Source organism: Sciurus vulgaris, assembly GCF_902686455.1.
Source record: "Sciurus vulgaris genome assembly, chromosome: 4".
Lineage (NCBI taxonomy): Eukaryota > Metazoa > Chordata > Mammalia > Rodentia > Sciuridae > Sciurus > Sciurus vulgaris.
This window is the reverse complement of record NC_136464.1, coordinates 57,498,415-57,504,356: the sequence shown is the minus strand read 5'-3', so window position 1 is coordinate 57,504,356 and position 5,942 is coordinate 57,498,415. Positions and strand designations below refer to the sequence as shown.

Here is a 5,942-nt window from a genome sequence, read left to right as displayed (position 1 = left end):
ATCTTTCTCATTTTAATCTCCCTGAATCCAAGACATCGGCACCGAGATGATCAGCCCTTGGTATCTGTGAGGGATTGGTTCCAGGACTCCCCCTCTGATGCCCAAATCTGAGGATGCTCAAATTCTTTGTATAAAATGATATCATATTTGAATGTAACCTATGCACATCCTCTCAGGAACTTTAAATCACCTCTAGATTACTGATCATGCTATCACAATTGGAAATGCTGTATAAATAGGTGCTACATTGCACTGTTTAGGGAATAATGGACATGAAAAGTCTGTGTACATTTAGAACCGAGGCATCTTGGGGGTGGTAGAGGCACTTGCCTGGAACAGATGCAACATTTTTTCTAATATTTTTTATCTGCAATTGGGCTGAATCCTTGAATGTGGAACCCATGGATAGAGAGGGCTGACTCTCCTTTTTTTTTTTTTTTTTTTTTTTTTTATTTGGCAGTGCTGGGGATTGAACCCAGGGTCTTGTGCTTGACAGGCAAGCACTCTAAGAACTGAAGCTATATCCCCAGCCCCCTAACTGTACTTTTTTATTGATTAAAACAATGAAAGCAATTAATGAAGCAATTAGAATGACAAGGCAGATTTACATTTCAGTAAGATTGAAGATGTTAAGTAAAATGAACTCGATATGACGGAAGTATACTGTATTTTGAATTTTTTTTTTTTTTTTTTTTTCCTTCATACATATGTCTGGAAGCTGAACTGGGATTTGACTGGGATTTGGGGCTTGAATCCCATATGCACTCACCATCTGTTACTGACTCTTTGTTCTGGGTTTTCTTCTTCTTTCAAATCTTCACCTCCTTTAGGTAGCCTCTTAGGATTCATCCCTCAACCTGGTTTGGGCCACCTCAGTCAATTGAGAAACCCTCTCCTCTCGCAAGCCCTGAGCCAGGCTGTCTGGCCAATGCAGCAAGTTTGCATCCACTCTGATGTCTGTACTTTTGAGAGTCTCCAGCTGGTGTCACAGAATCCCTGCCTCTACCCCACTAGCTGAGCCTCTCTCCTTCCCATCCCCTGATGGCAACCAAGTCCAAGACCCAAATCTCATACCTGACATTCATAGGAAAGGACCACGTGTTCTTCACTTAGATTCAGTTTATTCTTCTGCATACAATCCCCCTGAGCTTGGAGAAGTGCCTCTGGATTTCATCCCTTGGATAACTGGCTTCCCAGGCTGTAGGTGATTAGGGGCAGCAAGCTAGGAAGTGGTGGTCACCTGCCAGAGTCACCTAGAGTAGCCAACTGGCTGGGACAGCAGAGAGATGGGTTCCCACAGCTGCCTGGAGCAGCGCATTGCAGGAGATCCAGCAATGCAGGGAATTGGACCATCAGTGACATTTGTGGTGGCTGCCTAGTCATCCAGACAGGTGGGCACGGGAGCTAACCTTTGCTGAGTGTTTTCTATTTGCCACACACTTGACCATGAACTGAGTGATCTGTTTAAAGAATACAGGGTGACACAATACTTTTAAGAGAGTTTCCCTGGACTGTGGTAACAAATTACCATAAACTAGGTGGCTTAAAACAACAGGGATTGATTCTCTTCATTCTGGAGGCCAGAGGTCCCAAACCAGGGAGCTGGCAGAGTGGTGGTTCCTCCAAAGGCTCCAGAGGAAGCTCCTTCTGTAGGTCTTCCAGCTTCTAGAGCTTCCTGCCATTCCTTGACTTTGGCCATGTCCTTCCAATGCCCCGGCCTTTACACGACCTTCTCTTCCGGGTCTGTGTGGGTTTCTTCTCCTCCTACAGACCTGTGTTTGAATTTAGAGCCAACTTAGGATCCAGGAGGATCTTGTCTGGAGATCCTTGACTACATACATCTGCAAAGACTCCTACACCAAATGAGGACCCACTTACAGGTCCTGGTCGATATGTCCTTTGTCAGGCCACCATTCAACCCGCTATGGAAAGATTCTTATCTAAAATGGTTATAAGGAATAAAAAAACACACCTTAATGTAGAATTGATTAAACTTCAGTTTCTGGTGATGTTTTTCATAAAAGAGCGCATTTCCTGAGCAGCGTGGATTGCCACCTGGGTTGACCTTGAGCTCCCAGAGTCCTCCCCGCAGTTCAGGGCGTTTAGGAGGAATGCTGTCACTTGCTGAGTGAGCGACTTCTGTTTCCTTTATATCCCTTCATCAAACTGCACTTGCCACAGGGTGAAGCTGGAGATGGACGAGGAAAGACAATTAGCCTTTGAGTTGGAAGTTTAAGTCCTCCTTCGGTTTCCTGCTCACTGCCACCTTTGCCCCAGAACAGGTCCTTCAGATCTGTGCCTCCCCTGCCAAGTTGTCAGCCACTGCCGATGTTCTGCCTCCATGAAGTCATTCCCACCATCCCACTGAGGCATTTTTAAAACCTGAAGTAGCACTGCATTCATTAATTAAAGCCTTTAAGGAATAATATTTTTTCTCTAATTAGGAAATGGCTTGAGTTCAGTGCAATAAAGGTTCAACAAAGTCGAAGGAAGTCCTGCAGTCACATTGACTAGTTAAAAAAGCTTTTCAAGGTTTTATAGATATCTTATATAAGGAACTTGAGCATCTTTGGATTTTGGTATCTGCAGGGGTTCTGGAATCAATTTCTCAAGGATACCAAGGGATGACTGTAGATTGTAGATTCTATATTTAATCTTTATAGCTATTCTATGAGATTCTAGAATTATCCCTATTTCATAGATAACATTGGGGCTTATAGAGGTTGCCTAAGGTCACTGAGCCTGTAGGTGGTGAATCTACTGCCATATGTACCCAGGAAACCTGACTCCAAAGCCCATACTCTTGCCCACTACAATCTATTCAAAAAGGGAGCAGCTTTCCTGTCTCCTTGGAAAGCTCTGCCAGGCTATGGCATGTGGGCTGCACTGAGGGAGAGGCAGGAGGGAGGCACCATGCAGGGACCCCTGTGTGGCTGGCAGACAGTGTAATCAAGAGCCAATGGGAGCTGGGCATGGTGACACACTCCCGTAATCCCAGCTGCTCCGGAGGCTGAGGCAGGAGGATCACAAGTGAGGCCCTAAGCAACTTAGTAAGGCCCTGTCTCAAATAAAAAATAAAAGGGATGGGGATGTGGTACAGTGGTTAAGCACTGCTGGGTTCAGTCCCTGGGACCAAACAAAACAAAGCAAAACAAAGCAAAAAACCGGTCAATGGGGAGGCCAGAGGGGGAGGTGAAAGTGGATGCACTGGCCCTGCAGAGGCAGAGTACGCAGGGCCAGGAGAGGATGGCACCCGGGGTCTAGCTTGGGCATGTGGCTGGGTAGTGGTGCTGTCACACGAACCCTAGAGGAGAGGCCAAGCTTCTGAGACTGATGTGCCTCCAGGTCCAGCAGCTGCGACTGCTCTGTCACTGTTCCTCACACAGGGCCTGGCATGTAAGAGCCACTCACCAAGGATCACGGTAAGATGCCCTTTCCTTCTTTCCAGCTTCTCTTCCTCCCTCCTATATCAGGTTGCCATGGACAGGATGCCTGCTGCCACACACCTGTGCTGGTCCTCAGGGTCCTGAGGATCCTGGTTATTTGCCCTGCCTTAGAGAAGGACGTGAACGCTGCTCTCCTTTTCCTGCAGTGTGAACTGTTCTCAGAGGAGAAGTGATGGAGAAGGAGTCTGGCCTTTTCCTCCTCAGTCATTAGTCCCTAGGGGGCAACACAGGCGCAGCCCCCAAAGTGGTCAATAAGGCCAAAGAGCAGGTCTCCATGTTCCTTCAGTTCAGCTTTATTTAAAACACCACCACTATCACTGAATGCCTACTATTTGGGGGACACAGCGGTCAACTGGCCGTGGTCCCTGCCCTCAAGCCGAGCCTGGACACAGCCAGGGGACAGGGAAATGGACTCTGCGGTGGGGTTGGAGGAGCAGCCATAATTCTGAGGGGGGTGGGGATCCAGGCCAAAAGGCTGCATGCTGGGCTCCTGCCCCTGCTCCTCCTCTAGCTCTGCTAGCTCCGTGTGACCCTGGGCCAGTCTCCTCCCCTCCCTGGCCTTTGCTTTCGTGAAGCCGAAGCCTGGGACTCAGAGGCCCCAGCCGCCATTTCCAGTCAGACAGGAGACAGTTCTGTGGCTGGGTCTTTTTTAGCTGCTGCTGGCTTTTTGCTATTACGTTTTAAAAGCAGAGTGAGAAGAGGCAGGGGGTGGGGCCGGAGGTGGGGGACACCAAGGGCCTGTAAAGAAATTCCCAGACTGGTCTGTTGCTTTTTTGTGTGTGGACAGAGGGACTGGGAAGCTCTGGGGGCGGGTAGAGGAGAAGGACAGGGATGGAGTGAGGAGGGGGGAGGAGGGTGGGAGGAGGAGACAGAAGAATGAAATAAAGGCCAAGCCAACAAAAGGAAGTGAAAAGTGAGTGACAAGTTTGGGGCTGCAGGCCCTAGGCCAGCCAGGCCTTTAGGACGAAGAATGGAGACAAACGAGCTGCATTTTCATGCTTGGTGGACAGTGAATGGGAGAGCATCTTTTAAAACCCTATCAGGAACTCTTTGGATTGTCATTAGATCTGGAGAGGGGTAAAGACAGGGCGGAGACTGCCGCATTTGGCCCCCTGGTGTGAAAAGATCCTGATTCTCCACCGGAGGGCTTCAGGCTCTCCTTGCCTGGCGCTGGGCATGCCTCAGCCCTTCAAAGGTTTCGGTAAATTATTTGTCATTTTGAGGACCCTTGAAATTCAGTGGTGGGCTCCCCCTGCTCTCAGTGGGTGACCCCACACTGGAACTAGGAGGGGGAGGGAGGACTCGGATGGGTTCCAGGCTTCCGACTCCTTGTTCAGTGACCAGCCATCTGGGTTTGCCTGGGATAAGGGACCTGCAGCGCTAACAGCAGAGAAGTCCCAGAAAACCCAGAATGTGGTTGGTCACCATACATTCAGCTGGGGCCTGTTGAGAACAAAAGGGGAAGGAGTGAATTACTCAAGGCTGGTCCTATCAAGCCCTGGTCCTGCTTCCCGCAGGCAGCAGGACTCCAGGGTGGGAAGTTCTTCCTACATTTTACTTTTCTACCATTGAGGTCTTTTGTTTGTATGTATGTTTTGCATCCCTAGAAAGAGAACCTGAGGGTTTTTCCTCCTGTGTGTTTTTGTCTTGCTCTTTTGTGATCCAGGATGCCCACGGAAGCTGTTAAGACAGTGCCAGCAAGTGGATGGGGTAGGAGCAGATTATTTTGCCATTTTTCTAGGTCTTTGAACTCCACATCAAGTCTGATGGCTCCACACTCATTTAACCTGTGTTAATTTGTGACTGTGAGGGTCACAACAATGTTCCCAGCCCGGCGATCATCAGTGGTTTCAAATTCACCAATATAACCATGCTCCATCATCACAGCTGGAAATCAGATGATAATTTAGGAGCACAGCCTAATAAGGATTCGGCATTTGCCTCTCTTTCTGAAATCGTTGATGCTCTTAAGAGCATCCACCAGGACATTTATGTACCCCATTATGGTGGCATGGCAAAATGGTGGGAAAAGGGGTAAGTGCACAGAATTATCCGTACATTTTTTAAAAAGACAACTTGGCTCAGGCCTGTAATCCCAGCTACTTGGGAGGCTGAGGCAGGAGGATGGAAAGTTTGGGCAACTTAGTAAGACCCTGTCTCAATATAAAATAAAAAGTATTGTGGATAAAGCAGTGGTAGAGCACCCCGAGTTCAATCCCCAGGACACACACGCACACAACACACACACACACACAATTGGAGCCTCTTGTGTTTGAATGGATCTTAGGTCATATTACATAATTATTCATTTCATTCGGTGTAAAAATGACTTGATTCTGTTCTTATCATTTAAAAAATGTGCACTAATGTACTAGTAGCTTGAGAGATATCTGGGGTGTCTGTAGGTTTGTGGGGGTGGGGTGAGGAGCTGAAAACAGATAACTGTGAATTGATGGCCAATTGTCAAGACTTTCTTTACAGTCTGCTGTCCTCCAC

General features: G+C 48.0%; 1 pseudogene across 1 annotated transcript; it reads right to left on the bottom strand.

Annotated features, from left to right (window-relative positions):
• Positions 1-5,049: 5,049 nt before the first annotated feature.
• On the bottom strand, positions 5,050-5,448 carry LOC306659604 (small ribosomal subunit protein uS8-like; annotated as a pseudogene). Its single transcript has one exon. The product of its transcript is annotated as a small ribosomal subunit protein uS8-like (transcript).
• Positions 5,449-5,942: the final 494 nt, after the last annotated feature.